At 37.3% G+C, this 15,593-nt stretch overlaps 1 protein-coding gene across 1 annotated transcript in view; it reads right to left on the bottom strand.

Moving 5' to 3' along the window:
• Positions 1-15,365, bottom strand: part of pag1 (phosphoprotein membrane anchor with glycosphingolipid microdomains 1) — a 65,476-nt gene extending 50,111 nt beyond the window's left edge. Inside the window, exon 1 of the mRNA XM_067424951.1 lies at positions 15,083-15,365. The gene's annotated coding sequence lies outside the window, so the exon portion shown is untranslated. The remainder of the gene's footprint in view (positions 1-15,082) is intronic.
• Between the last annotated feature and the right edge of the window lie 228 nt (positions 15,366-15,593).

Raw genomic sequence — 15,593 nt, 5'->3', positions numbered from 1 at the left:
ATATCATTGTACTTCGAGGAGGTTCAGATTGTTTTACTAGAAAACCAGGCAAAAAAAAAAAAAAAAGAATTTTAAAAGAGAACACTGATCAAATTTGACCTAACCATATATATTAGCTTTGGCTTCTTCAAGCTTTTTCACTTCTAAATGATCATCTCTAAGATTAAAATAGAGAATTTCAATAGCTGTGCTGTGGAATATGAGAAACCAATTGGATCAAAAATTTAGTGCTAAAGTTTTCCCTGTAGTGAACCTCTAAGAGTGCATTTTTTTAGCAGATCTGACACATTGATTAAAGATAACAGGGAGACAGACCACAGCAACGAGCCTTAAACTAGTCTGGTCTACTGAAATATGCAGCATTCATTTAAATCCAGCAACATAAGGGGGACGACTGCAGCTCTTTCAGGCCATATGCGTTTATGAGCGAGGGTTGCTCCATTAAGGCAATCGCTGACAAACACTGGTATCATTTGGACAGATTATCCTGCCATACAAGCATACAGGACCCACAGAGAGAGAGAGAGAGAATGAGAGATTAATTGAAGAGCTCATTCACATAATCACATTGGTATGAATTAGCATAATCCTCAGCATTATTCCTTTAGCATGACCAGTAATTATTTTGGTGAGCGGATACTATGAAGGCATCAAAACCGGTGGCCATTATCATTGTAATAATGTCTATAGACCAATGGTTGTCACACTAATCAGCGCTCACACACACACACACACACATACACATACAAAAAAACAACCGACAATGCAAGACCCTTTTCCCTGAAGGGAATCTCCACACTCACAAAACATACACATTCCTAGGACCCTCAAGACTGAAAAGTGGGACTGGGAACATGTTTCTGATAATAATACGACTATTTAAGAAAGCATTCCTTCAGTTCGTACCAAAACCAATGCATGACAGTGCTTTCAGTCCCATGGTCTTTCAGAGGGGTCTCTTATAGCAAAGCCGGTTTCACAATAGAGCCTCAAGCTATTGTCCAAGACCGAGGGAAAGACATTTCCATATCGTCTTGGCCTGGCAAGCCACCAGCCGCTGGTTTTTCCACTGCTTACAAACACTTTCTTTGAATAGATTTAATGTCCTTCTTGCTTTGTCAGAAAACAGCCACAGAGATGGGCACAGTGGCAACAAATAATGGAATAACATGGGTAATGGCCCTAATCGCATCATTTTAGAATGCTGTTGTGCTCCCATTACTGATTTGCTTTGACATGCACTGCTGAAAGCAAAGATATGAGGGAAATTCAATGATGTGGCCTATTCATATTACAGAACCATTAGAGCAAATTATGTTACTGTGCTGTCCGGTTTCATCCTGGTAAGGATTCAGGCAACTCATAAGAACTCTTGCTTCACTTACAAGATGTTTAAGACATCATTGTCATGTTACCAGTCAATAAGCAGCATAATTATACCTCATTTTGTCTAAATATTGCGGAGAAGACAATCCCAGAATGCACTGCAATAGAAGCCAGATGAAATGTCATTTTTGTATTCACACCTATACAATAAAGCTTTGGGGTTGGTAATGTTTGTGTGTCTTGTACCCACAAATACTGCATTTATTTGATCAAAAATACAGTAATAATTGTGCAGTAATAAATGTAATATATCATTATCATTTAAAAATATATAGCTTTAATTTATCCCTTTGATGGAAAAGATGGATTTTCAGCATCATAACTCCAGTTTTCAGTGTCACATGATCCTTCAGAAATCATTTTAATATGCTGATTTGCTGAGGTATTTCGTATTATGTATAGTGCTGAAAACAGTTGTGCTGCTTAATATTTTTGTGGAGCCTGTGATGTATTTTTTAGGATTCTTTTATGAATAGAAATTTCAAAAGAAGAGCATTCATTTGAAAACATAATATCCTTACTGTCACGTTTGATCAGTTGAATCTGTCTTTGTTGAATAAAAGTATTCATTTATATATATATAAAAAAGAAATATTACATAAAGTAAAGAAGCAAGACGAAAGTACCTAATCTGTTTGTCAATATAACATATTTAAAATGAGCAATATAATCTTTTACTACTTGAAATGGTAGAAAACCTGTTCTAGCCAATGTGAAAATTACCCAAAATGGCAGAAAAGGCGGAATTACAATCACACATCTAGAATATTTTTGATGGTTTATACTCAGGTACTTTCAGCTTAGGAACATGCGGGACACCAAATTCATTAACCGTGAGCACAGTAGTTAAGGAGCAATGTTTGTATAATTTGTGGTTCAGAAATGTTTCTTTCTGTGTAGAACTTTTCAAATCAGTCCCATATGAGGTTGAATTTGAGTTATGAGGCTGCCCAGGTAGATGTAGTGAGGCAGTAACCACTGGAGAAAACTTTTAGTTTCACTTCTAAAAAAACATTTCAGAAATGCAAAACAACTACTACTCTTACTACCCAGTGTAACATTTATGATAAATTCCAGCAATAAGGTATTCACCCAGCAGACTGCTAAACTCTCATGTACTTCCTGTTCTCAAAACTACTGCTGATCCAATGCCCAAGCGAAGTGCCCACTCATAAACACACACACACAAACACGTTTGTTTTTGTGACATATGGGGACATCCCATAGGCATAATGGTTTTTATACCGTACAAACCGTATTGTCTATCCCCTTACACTGCCCCTGCCCCTAAATCTACCCCTCACAGGAAACATTCTGCATTTTCACTTTCTAAAAAAAACTCATCCTGTATGATTTATAAGCATTTTGAGAAGTGGGGACATGGCCAATGTCCTCATATTTCTCCCTCTCCTTGTAATACCTATGTCATACCGATGCCATTATACACATTTGTGTCCTCATATGTCCCAAAAACATGCCTACTCACACACACAGTTCTTTGAAGTTGTTTGGGCACAGATGTGGCTAGGGCAGCTCTCTATTAGCTAGCCATTGTTTTTCAAGGCCTTTTATTAATATGCCCTCTGTTGATAATGGCACATTTCCGAAAGGAAGGAAAATGGGGAGGGTTAGTTAATAAGAAAAGTATAGTCTGCATGCAGGTTATTACAATATAACATTTCAGATATGGTTTCCCCCATTCGCCCCTTTCCCACCCATGCAGGATGGCGGCCACCAGATCAGAGTGATCAGGAAGTTTACATCCCCCTGAGACAAAGAAATGAATTGGGCGCAAATAGGGTAGCCAGCCGTCCAGCATGATACAGAACTGTCTGTATTTAAGGGAACAGAACACAGTTGTACTATATTTTGGCAACTTATACTCGAACATCTGAGGGAGTGTCGCTATTTATCACATTTGAATTGGTTTCTAGTGTTTTCACGATACTGGAATTTCTAAACTCAATGCAATGAAAAATATTTATTCAATAGCATTTTTAAATCCACAGAGAAAAAAAATCCACAACATTAAGGTCATAAAAACTGAAAAGAAAAGTATTTTCTTATCAACGGAAACTCTGCTATTGAGATTCCTCAGGCCTGATAGTTCTGAAGGGGATTATATAATAATACTAATTATAATAATTATAACATAACACAATATATTACTATTTTTATACAACAGTAAAACTGCAGGAAGACCTTTATATTTGTGACAACAGGTACAAACACGTCTAGGGCTGGCATAATTGCAGGAATTTTCAAAGTCAGAAACTTCCCATGGGAATTAATGGGAATATGTTGATGTGACTAAACCTGAAATTTGCTAAATTGCTGGTTGGCTTTATAACAGGCAACTTAAAGAATAATCTTAGTTTAAAAAAATCAGAATTTGATGCAAATTAAGTTGAATTTCTACCCTGTGCATTTCTTAATCACATGCTTAAGTCTGCTCTTGTGTTTTCTACTGCACAAGAGGCGTGATCAACGAGCATTATTGAAATGGCTCTGTATGCAATTGGATAGTCCTTCAACCAATCAGACCATCAAATCGGGTTTACCCAGTCTAGATTGAGAGGGAAATGCAGAAACCAGAGGCTTAAGAAGCATGGGAGAAAATGCTTGCATTTCACATTTTTAATGGTACTTTCTTTGCGGGGGTTCATAGGGAATAAGTTTATGATTTTATTCAACATTTATTCATCTTTTTGATGTTAAATGAAAAAAATCAATTAAAGTTAGTTCTACAAATGAATCAAATTCAAATGTTCTGCCCCTTTTCTGCAACCCTAAACACATCTAATTTTAAATATAGTGAAATTGTTATCATCTATCCACAAAAATGTTGAAATTATGTGAATATGAAAATGCATAACTGCGCCTCTACGCATGCAGAGATTTTGCAGCATTAACTATGAACCAAGACACCATCGCAGCATTCACATCTCCATCACGTGGAGGGCCTGCTTGTGCTTGAATGCCACTATGAATGTACTATGGTCTTATGAATTTTGGCCTTCATTCAAATGGGCATTCACTGAACCCACAGGATGCCGGTGACTTGGTGCCATTTCATCCAGGCGGCATTGACTCAAGCGTCCGGGAGGGTATTGCCGTCACTGCTGATAACAGATCCGAGGTACTTGAAATTGGTCACCTTCTTCAGAACTTCGCCATCAATGCTCCATTAAATTAAAACACACACACTGCGGTGTGTCGACTCGCTGTCGGGACAGAAAGCACATCTCATATCGTTGCATCGATACTGTGGAAAACGAGTATTGAAACATATTCAGAATAAATATGTTTGGAAAATTCTATATTATTGACAACCCTACAACGGTCAGTGCTAAAAATTACAAATGAGGTGAAAAATATTTCACAATCACAACCAACCCTTTGTCGAGCCCCACCTTAAAAACACTTTTGTAATGCAAGCCTGTAAAAGATTAAGTGCAATTTGACAGAAATTATCCAAAAATATGATAAAATGTTGTTGTCGGGTCACTTAAGATAAGGGTAACTGAGTATGTAGAAATGAGGCCATCATTGGTTTACTTAATTCTCAAATGGCATATGTGGTATTAAAAATAGATTTTCCTAAAAAGATTTTTCTCTGCTGATCCTGGCAACCCTACACACAAACCTTGCTCGACAAATGAGGGTAAATGGCTTGTCATTGCAGTTTTCCTTCATTCACGTTCCTGCTATTTCAGCAGCACACCAGGAACCTGACTTCACACATTTCTGTTTAACAACACAAACATTGTCTGAATGTGGCCAGTGAGTAAATATGCCTCCCTTCATTTTCTTCTGAAGAAGACTAAACAGAAGAGCATTTGTACATCTCGGTCATGAGCCACAGCCCACAGGGCAGACGCTGTAATCTTTGCATAACAGTGTCCACATGGCATGACATTGCACCTGAAATAAAATCATAAGCAGAAAGGGGAAAAACATTCATCATTTTTCATTTCTCATAAACTGATCAGCTTCACTCTGAGTCTGTTCTCAATCTGGCAGCACTGGACGGCAGTACTCGGCTCTCTCTCTATGGCTGGTAAGAGGCAGAGAGGCTGAAAACCCTCCGTCTGCCATATAAACCCACGGGCAGCATGCCAAATGAACCCCGGTCTACATCTCTTCAGATATCCCCACAGACCCAACATTCAGCTGAAAACTCTCTCAATGAAATCAATCATAAACATGAAGGTAGACACACTATATAAAACCATTCACAGCAGTTTTTTCAAGAACATAATTGAGTGACAATCCATAAACACTAGTACTACATGAGCATCAGTGGCTAGCTCCTTCACTACATACAAAAAAGAGTCTGTTGCAAATGTGTATCTTTGACTAAAGATTGTCATATGAACAAGTAGTCAGTAATGATACTGAAATATTCAGTATGTAGCCCTGCCTCTTTTTAATGCTGCCCACTTTGTTCTATCTTCCAGTTTGTTTTTCCACAGCATAAAGTTAAGATCTTACGAATTAATGAATGAACTGCTTGTTTTAAAGGCGTCATGAACTGCATTGTTTTATAACGTTTCCTGGGGTGCACATATAAGTGTTAGTATACATTTTTACATCAAAAATGGTCATCATTTATAAATAAAAGGCATTTTTTCTACCCTAATTTTAGCTCTCTGATTTGAGCTCTTTTTGAAGGGGTGTGTCTGTTAAAACCCTACGTGTTAACTCCCACTGCTGTGATTGGCTAACTAACCTGGATGCTAGCCGAATTTAGCCCCGCCCACAAAATGTTTAGGTATGGCGGTTCGGTCTGCACTCGATCCATAGAGGAGTAATTATCTCCGATCAGAAACTGTTCTGACCAATGAGTGTTTCAGGGCGGGCTTTAGACGATGACGGACAGATGATCAACAGTAACGTAATCATGCACGTCATCAAAGGGGCTTGGATTATATTTCTTCTCCTTTCTATCCTAAATGGAGAGCTTGTTTGTATCTGCATTCACCATCACAATTTCTCTCAAAAAATGATGATCATCTTGAGTAAGTACTCTGTGTATCATTAAATTATTTAATTTTTTTACAACACCGGAAAAGATTGTTTATTCCAGTGTGCGTGCAGACAGGGTTGCCAAGTTTTTACAACAAAACCCGCCAACTACTAGCCCTAAACAACAGCTTCTCGAGGGGTTCTCCGGGAAAAAATGGTGTTTTGGGGGTAAAATGTGTGTTATTTTGGCAAGTTTGCCTAAAATTCGCACTCATGGGTATATCACATAATAGTCGCCTCAACCCACGAACATAGAAAAGAACCCGCGGAAAAAACGCGGATTTGGCAACACAGTGCAGGTGAACTCTGTTGTCATTTGACAATGCGTCGCTTCCTTGCTCTGATTGGTTGTAGATCTATCCAATTGATGTCTTTCCTGGTTAGGTTGAAACACGCCCCATAATCACAGCCCAATGGAGCAGTATCAGACTCATATTCTGACTAGAATTGAGTATGACCACATCAGGCTATTGGCTAACATCTTTGCGAATGAAATAGTATGTAGCTACATGTGGAACTCTATAATCTGGAAAATTAGCACGTTTTTACTATTTCAATTTCAAGTTCAAGTTCAAGTCTGCTTTATTGTCAATTTCCACATGTACAGTACATACATACAGAGATCGAATACATATCGAAATTGCGTTACTCTCAGACCCCGGTGCATACAGATAACATTCACATTAAAGCTTACAAAATAACTAGATCAAGTATAAAATATAAAAAGTAGGTACAACTATACAATAAGGGAATGATAAAAAGACATATAATAAAATTTAAAATAGAAATAAAGCAGCGCAAGGCAAATAACAGATATAGTGCAAATCAATGAAGTGAACAACAGTGCAGTGAAGTTTTAGTGCAACTTATTAAATATCTTATTAAGTCTGATTAAAGTGACATGTGATAAAGAGCAGTTATTTAGGATAGCTCAAGGTTCAAGGTTAACTAATCGTGAAAGGCGTTAATTATAGCATTATATTTAGGTCTATGGCATTATATGGTATTAAAGGTGAAGAGCATGTAGCCTATCACAGACATGTTTAGCACATGAATTCTGCAGCTCCATTGCAACTTGATTTCTGCAGAATAACGAATGACAGCGATGCCATAGAAATATACAGAGCTACCGCAAAAACAAAAGTTCAAAGACAAAATTCTAAAGATGGCTGCACACTTGTTTCTCTGGCATATCCTCAATTACACAAAATCTGCTTCATTTTGAGATACAGTAATAAAAGTTTACAGCTCAGTAAGCAAGTCAAATGTTGATTCAGTGACTACTCTGACTGATTTAAAGAGTTTATTTAGTAAAGTATTTTTGACTCATTCAAACCAGAAACAAAGTGCCTTTTGAATGATTCTATAACTTATAACAAGAGTTTTGATTCGGACATTTGTTGCACTGTATGCTTTTGTGCAACTCTTTTCAAGTACTGAAGTACTTTTTTATGCACTTCAGACTGTATACTCACATTCACAGCATCAGTAAAATAGGATTTATTTAGCCGTAAGCAGCAGCGGCACACATTCGGCACAGCGGGAAACACTGAACTGTGTAAATTATTATATTCATTTTTAGCACACAGTGTTCAGTTTGTAAACTCCAAATACAATTAGAAATTCCTTTTGTGTTACAACTGAAATTACAATCATTCTTCAAACGTAAATTTTAAATCATTGTGTGCCCTATAGGCCATACATACTGTAAATGTATGTACATGAGGACTACAGCTAACACAAAAATGCTATACTTTATAAATCAGACAACCATTGTAGTTCTACTTAGAAACTTGGTTTTGAAACCATGTTCGAGGTATGACTGTGTGTAATTAATGATGCAGAACAAAGTCTCTTCAAGTGATGATAACCACAGATCTTATTTCACTCATAAATCCGAAACCACTATTCTAAAACTACATTAGAAATTCCCCAAGGGAACATACGTCCAAATAAATGTCCAGGTTGGCTTACAAATTGATGCGATTATGATGCCTTTATTATTTCTAGAATATGATGTTGTGCAGTTATACCTCTAGCATGGCTCCTGTTTGTTTATACTGTCTCTGTGGAATGTTAATCTGAACAAAATAATCCATGATTGTCTGTGGCTTTGTAGTAGCTCACTGAAGTCATGATAGGATGTCACATTACTGTAATAGTCCAGTTATCTGCAGCATGACCACCCATAGGGGACACAAGCAAATGACACACAGGGTGAGCTAGATGTGGCACATTATATACGCTCTCCAGAAGCCTTTGATTTCCCAGCACCACTCTGATAATTTGGTTTAATTAAATTTGCTCTGTTTTTACGTGAAGGAGTCAGACACTTCCTCAGCAGGAAGCAATTTCTATTTGAGCGGCATTGAGCGAGTGAATGCAGTCATCAAAACAACAGTCAAACCTCCCTGTTATCCAGAGAAAATTGCAATTGGCCCCTCGTTCGATAACAGAGTGCGACAAGATCAGGCAAGCCTTGTTGTGTCTGAGACCGGCCAAACATGTCTGATGACAGCTGACACTGTCAGCTTTACGTAAAAAAAAAAAAAAAAACAGATGGAAGCGGAGATTCGACATTCCAGAGATTCATTTTATCGACACAACAGGCGAGAGAAATTGGCCACATTCATTTTGTGATTTGGGAGCGAGACAACTGACTGCAGCGGTTTGACAGAAAAAGCTAACAAGTTAGCTAGCAGTTAGTTAACTTTAAATGAACTTAATTAAAAATAATTTAAAGTACTAAAAGACTAAAGATTTTGTTAATGACATCTAAGAAAGCTACTGTCAGAACACAATGAAAAAAATTATAATATTTCTAATTCAATTCAAACTGTTATTCTGCTGACCTCATCACTTGTCATTTCTCATCATAACTAAGTATGTTTTTCAAGAAACTCTAAAATGCTTGTTGTGATTAGTAAGTGACAGTTTTTGGCACAGTGTTTATTTTATAAATAAAAAAAGTATTTAATCCAAATGTTCTGAAGAGACACAATCGCTTTATATGATGAATAGAACGAATTTAGGCTTTTATTCACATATAAACATTGACAAGAACATAACAACAGAAGCTCAACCATACTTGCTTGACGCGTGAGAACAAACTCGCGAGAAATTGGTTCCTGCGGATGCTCAAACATGCTGCATCCTATGCGAAATTCAATCTGTTCATCATATAAAGCAATCAAGTTTTTTCAGAAAAGTTGGACTAAACCGTTCGATTCATTTGGAGTTTTACGATCCCCTTATGAACTTTTTAAAGTGTCAAAGTGGTAGTTGTGTAAACTGTCAATGGAGAAACAGAACTTTCATTAAAATTATCTTCATTTGTTTTCTGAAGATGAACAAAAGTCTTACAGGTTTAGAACGACATTAGGATGAGTAAATTAATTTTCTTTTTTGGGTAAACCATCCCCTTAAAGTGCATTTTTCACTGTGAACACACTAACCTATATATACTATAAAATGGCAAAGAATGGTATCTACAGGTCAATGACGTGACGCCTACATTTTCTGTCCGATTGAATATTTTCAGTTAATAACAGCTTAAAATGCTCAAAAAGATACCATAGTACCTCTCCCATGTATTCACTTTCATTTTATTTTTTTTAAACATTAGTTATTTGTCGTTTTTCTGTTATTTAAAGTGTCAAAATATCATGTGGTGCGACCGTCCATAACTTTGGAAACATCTTTGAAATGACTCTAAATGTATTCAAATTAATTTTTTTCACTATTTGAAATGATTTCAAAAGCATTTTGTAATCCTGCACAAAACTGCAAAGCATTTGTTTTTTTATTTCTTTCATAATATACAAACAAACATTTTCTGATGATGTCCATCATGTGATGCGACCAATAATAACAATAACTGTATTAAATAAAAAATTTAAAAGATCTTATTTCTGTGATTAAAATAGGAATCACTGATTGTTACGTCCAAGGACGTTATTTGTTTTGCTTTTCACCCTCCTCTCCTGTTTTTTCTCTCCATCCCTGCGTCCCAATTGGCATACTATCCATACTAAATAGTATTCGAAAATAGAATTAGTAAGTCCCAAATAGTAGTATGTTGAAAAGAGTATTCTAAAGTTACCCGGATGGTTTACTATTTCCAGTCAGAATTCGAAGTACACATCGACGCACACTCTTAACGCCTTATATTGCCCACAACCCATTGCAAGTTGAACAAGGATTTGATTAGAACTACAAACGCGGATAAAAAGTGTTAAACAACTACAAACATGGCGGATGTGCGAGTCCGTCGTTAAGTAGAGAGGTTTAGATAAAGGGGATTGAGTGACCAACTATTTATCCTGACAAAAAATATATTTATTCAGTGTTGTCCGCATTATATTTCACCTGCAGTAGCACTGTGAACTTTTGTAATGACGTTTGACCATTAACTTTTAAATGCACCATTATATTTAAACTGCAAACACATGAGGGGAGTCTCTGCATTAAAGACCCACTAATGGCAGATCAACGTGTGTGTGTGTGTGTGTGTGTGTGTGTGTGTGTGTGTGTGTGTGTGTGTGTGTGTGTGTGTGTGTGTGTGTGTGTGTGTGTGTGTGTGTGTGTGTGACCTGGTAATCCCTACGTTATGGGGACAAAATGTCCCCACAAAGATGGCAATATCCGAAATCCTTGTCCTTGTGGGGACATTTTTAGGTCCCCATGAGGAAAACATCTTATACATCAGACAGAAGGAGTTTTTTTGAGAAAGTAAAAATGCAAAATGTTTCCTGTGATGGGTAGGTTTAGGGGCAGGGGCAGTGTAGGGGGATAGGATGTACAGTTTGTACAGTTTGAAATCCATTACGCCTATGGAAAGTCCCCATAAAACATGGAAACACGACGTGTGTGTGTGTGTGTGTGTGTGTGTGTGTGTGTGTGTGTGTGTGTGTGTGTGTGTGTGTGTGTGTGTGTGTGTGTAGGGCTTTTTTGTGAGGATTCGCTTCTCAAACCCTACCAGCTTTATTCGTTTCTTTCTTTTACTTTGTTTACTTTAAAGGAGAACCATTGTTGAATGAGTTCTTATTATGTTAAAATTATTGTGGTAACTGGAACCTACAACAAGTAAACTCCTTTGTTTTGTAAGTCCTCATCTGTTTGTATTTACTGTTCTTATGGTCTTTTATTTATCAAGTTTGTATTGTTAATCATTTGGGGAAAGGAGAGGTGGGTGCCATTTTCTGTATATTCTGTTTTCTCCTGTTTAAGTAAGTTTACTTTGTTTTCTTTACTTTTGAAGTTTAGTTAGTTTTCTCCTGACTAGTTAGAGGTTTTGTTTGTTGTTTTGGCCTTGCCCCCACTTGAAGCCTCAATCCTCCCATGTCTGGAAATAAAAGTCCTTGTTCTTTTTTTCCACACAAGTTGTTTTGAGGTCTTTTTCTTGTTAAGAAGCTCTGGGGTTGGGAACTGAACCTTGCTGCCTCCACACATCACACCAACATTAATTCTGTTACAAGTCCTTTTAACCCTAGACTACATAGGGACGTAACACTGATACAGAAGTGAAGTGAATGGTATGTTTAAAACATTTTTATCAGTTTTATGCAATTTACAATAAACACTAATAAACACACACATAAATTACTGAGAACTTGTAAAACAAATGTTAGGCATGTTAAGGAAATAAATTAATTTTAAGATAAATCATGTTCGCACCACATTAAATTTTTTAAGGCCACGGCCAATTTCAATATGAATGCATGTGTACACAACATTCTTAATGTTTGAACAGATGCAATAGATATTATTATTGTATTTTTAAATTGTCCATGTGAAAATCCTCATACGTCATTGACCCATAATTAAGTGAATTTGGATGCGCATCATGAATGTTCTACTCTTTATTTAGTGCTTGAAAACACTCGTCCTTCATGTTTCACCATTACTGTAGGGTAATCTAGAATGCAAAACCTCCAAATATTTAATCAATGATATCTTTGAACTCGAGGAATAGTTTCAGCTCTTGTTGGTATGCTGTTATTATCATCATCAGGAAGCTGTCTCTACTAAATGGCGGATTCCATCATTTGCCTTTATCATTTGCATAGACGTGTATAGTTTAGTCAAAGTGACATTAGTATTATGCAACATTGGCAATCCATCTGCCATGATGATTAACAGATTTTCTGTTTAAAATATCTGAGTATATTCAAAAAGTCTAACATCTGACACACTGTCCTGTCCTCAACAACATCTGTTTGACGGCAGACAACTTTAACCAACAGTTTAAATGTGATCGAATCAACGAAAGGTCAGTCGTTTAGAGAGAAGTTCTGAAGAGAAAAGCTGAATTCTAGTGCTTCCTGTTTCCTTGACTACAAATATACTTGGGTCACTGACTGTACCTGCATGGGTATGTTTTCTACTCCTACTAAATCAAAGCAGCTCAGATTTTTGCACCCTGGTTGTTTGTTCTTTAATGATCATTAGCCGAACATCTGGTTTTATTCTGTTTACTCACACTGAACATCACACCTCTTCTCCTGCTGTGTATCTTAGCAACAAGCGCTGAACAACAATAACATTAAGTGCAATGATAATGTAGAGAATATCCATTTATGCACTGAGGATTATATACCATTAGATCACGGTATTCCCATCGTGTCCCATTTGAGAGGATTTAGCACACCCCCTATAGAACAGACTCCAGCCACAGCTGTAGAAACATCCATGGATCCAATCAGACGTTCTCAATTGCAAAAACAGCTTCAGACTCTGCAGTTCAAACGAGTTCTGTTCCATTTAAGATTCAAACCCTTTGAGGGAAACTTCACTTTCTTTCACTCCCACCCTTTCTTTTGACATTTATGAGGAAAACTCCATGAAGCACCATAGCTGTGCTAACCGTTATATCCTGAATTCAAAAGCCTTCTTCCACTGGTGCTCATTTGCATCGGTTTTTGAGAAACGGCTCCAAGGGCCATAACAGAGTCCAAAGTTCCTACAATAAAAACCATTTCTGACAATGCTTTGTTGTGCCAAAGCATGAAATCTGGATTCTGCTCTACAGGAATCAGTCGGGGGAAACTCGAGTGTAAAGGACAGGTGCAGACACAGAGGTACAGAGTAAAACCTGCACTGCTGCAGAGTCGAGAGTGCCAGCAGTGGAACGGAGCCTGAATCTATGCTCCGCCAACCAGAAAAACACTATCTGCCTAATAAACATGTGAGGCAGGGCTTCTGTCCCGAGTGTTTGACCTCAATCCAACTGTTTTTGTGTCTATGCCTCTTAGATGTGGGGAAACCGACGGATTTAAGACAATACTTTGTGATCCTACTTAAAAACCTGCTATGTTCATGGCTGTCAGGACGCTTTTATGTCGAAATAGGCTTTATTTTGTGCTGAGAGGGAACATTTACAGTGAACTGATATTTACACACTGCTGACTTGCAGATAACCATCTGGCAGATCTATGTAATGATGAGTTATGTGTGATATGTGTTTAGCCTTTATCAAGCGTCTCGTGCATGGCATTACCCTTAGCCCTATTCTGAGCAGGAAATATAAAGGTTTAAGATCAGCTGCATACAATGAGCATGCAGGGGAAAAAAAGATCTATTTGTTTAAGATAAAGTTGTAGAAGACTAGAAAAATGTTCAATACTGTCATAAAGGCATTGTACGTGTTTGACATTTTATTTACAAGTTAATTCTTACATTATACAGTAACAAAGGTCTTCATTTTTGATACAATCATTAAAGCATAAATGTGATGCTAATTTGTTTTGACCGGATCTTATATTACGTCAATAACTTGATGAAAAATTAATGTTCAATTTCTGGGAAAAAAATATATTTTTGCATTTTGTGTGGCTTATGTGGTAATGTAACTGTCCAGAGATTGTAAAATAGAAATACATTTAGCAGTTTGGTATAATTGCTTAATATCATTTAAAAGCATTTCAAAGTATATATATATATATATATATATATATATATATATATATATATATATATATATATATATATATATATATATATATATATATATATATATATATATATATACTTTAAATAATAATAAACGATTTATGACCAAACTGTTAAACTAGCTAACACACACACACACACACACTTATTGAAAGTACATATACAATAGTACTTTTACTGGATAATTACACCACTGGACAGTTTTTAGATCCAGTAAATCATAGCTCATAAATGAAAAAAAAGGATTTATTATGCATAGGCAGGCTAAAGGAAGATTAAATATATGGAAGTGTGGAACTCGCTGTCTTGAGATGATTGTTTGCATGTTGGTACAATTCTTATTTTAGGTAAATCACATGTTGGTTGTATTTACACAACCCCAAACAGGAGCAAAACTGTGAAATCAACAGATGACTCTCGTCTCTACACGATTACAGGCTATGCGTAGAATCTCTGACACCTAACCATCCAGACTTACTCACTCCATCACATTCCACTTTCCCCTCAATCGGTATGCAGGGAATTCCGTCGTATAAATAAATAGCACTGGGATACAGTGTCCGTCTGTCCTCTCTCACGCGCGCCATACAAAATATATTGGAGAAGTTCAGTGTATGTAGTCACAGTCTCAACGGGCTCATTCTCATTACAGATATTTCTACCTCCGCACAACTTTTCCAGTCATGTTCGGGTGGGCTGATATTAAAGGACCACTTACCCCAGACGACCATCCGTGGATCAGCTGTTTCTCCGGTCTCGAGTTTATAGGATCAGCGCAGGTTCCGCGAGCTCCCAGCAGCACTCATGATGTATTTACAAATGTTCACAGAGGACAGTGCCAGTGAGGCTGGAGAGCTGCAGTGCGCACTGAGATATGTGCCACACACATACCATACCGGTCCGGGGCTGCTGTGAGTCTGTCTGTGCCTTCTGCGAACGCGATCCTCCGCTACACTTCACAGATGCAGAGGGGTGGAGTGACAGATCCCAGCAGCGCAGTGTGTCACGGGAGGTGTAGTTCTGCTCATGTGGCCACCACAGCAACAAAGCATCGCAAGCGGGTGTGTTCACGGGTGGCTGCTTTCAGTTTGTGGTAGCCTATGGATGGTGTGAAAATGGGAAACAAAAAAAAGTAGCATTTTATGTCGAGAGGTTATTTTAGAGTATGTATCTTCAACCCTTTTATGCTTTTTCGAATTGAGTGTTGCATTTTAAGCAAGGCATTTAAT

Source organism: Pseudorasbora parva, chromosome 19 (assembly GCF_024679245.1).
Source record: "Pseudorasbora parva isolate DD20220531a chromosome 19, ASM2467924v1, whole genome shotgun sequence".
Lineage (NCBI taxonomy): Eukaryota > Metazoa > Chordata > Actinopteri > Cypriniformes > Gobionidae > Pseudorasbora > Pseudorasbora parva.
Note: the sequence above shows the minus strand (reverse complement) of the source record. Positions and strands in the feature narration are given on the sequence as shown.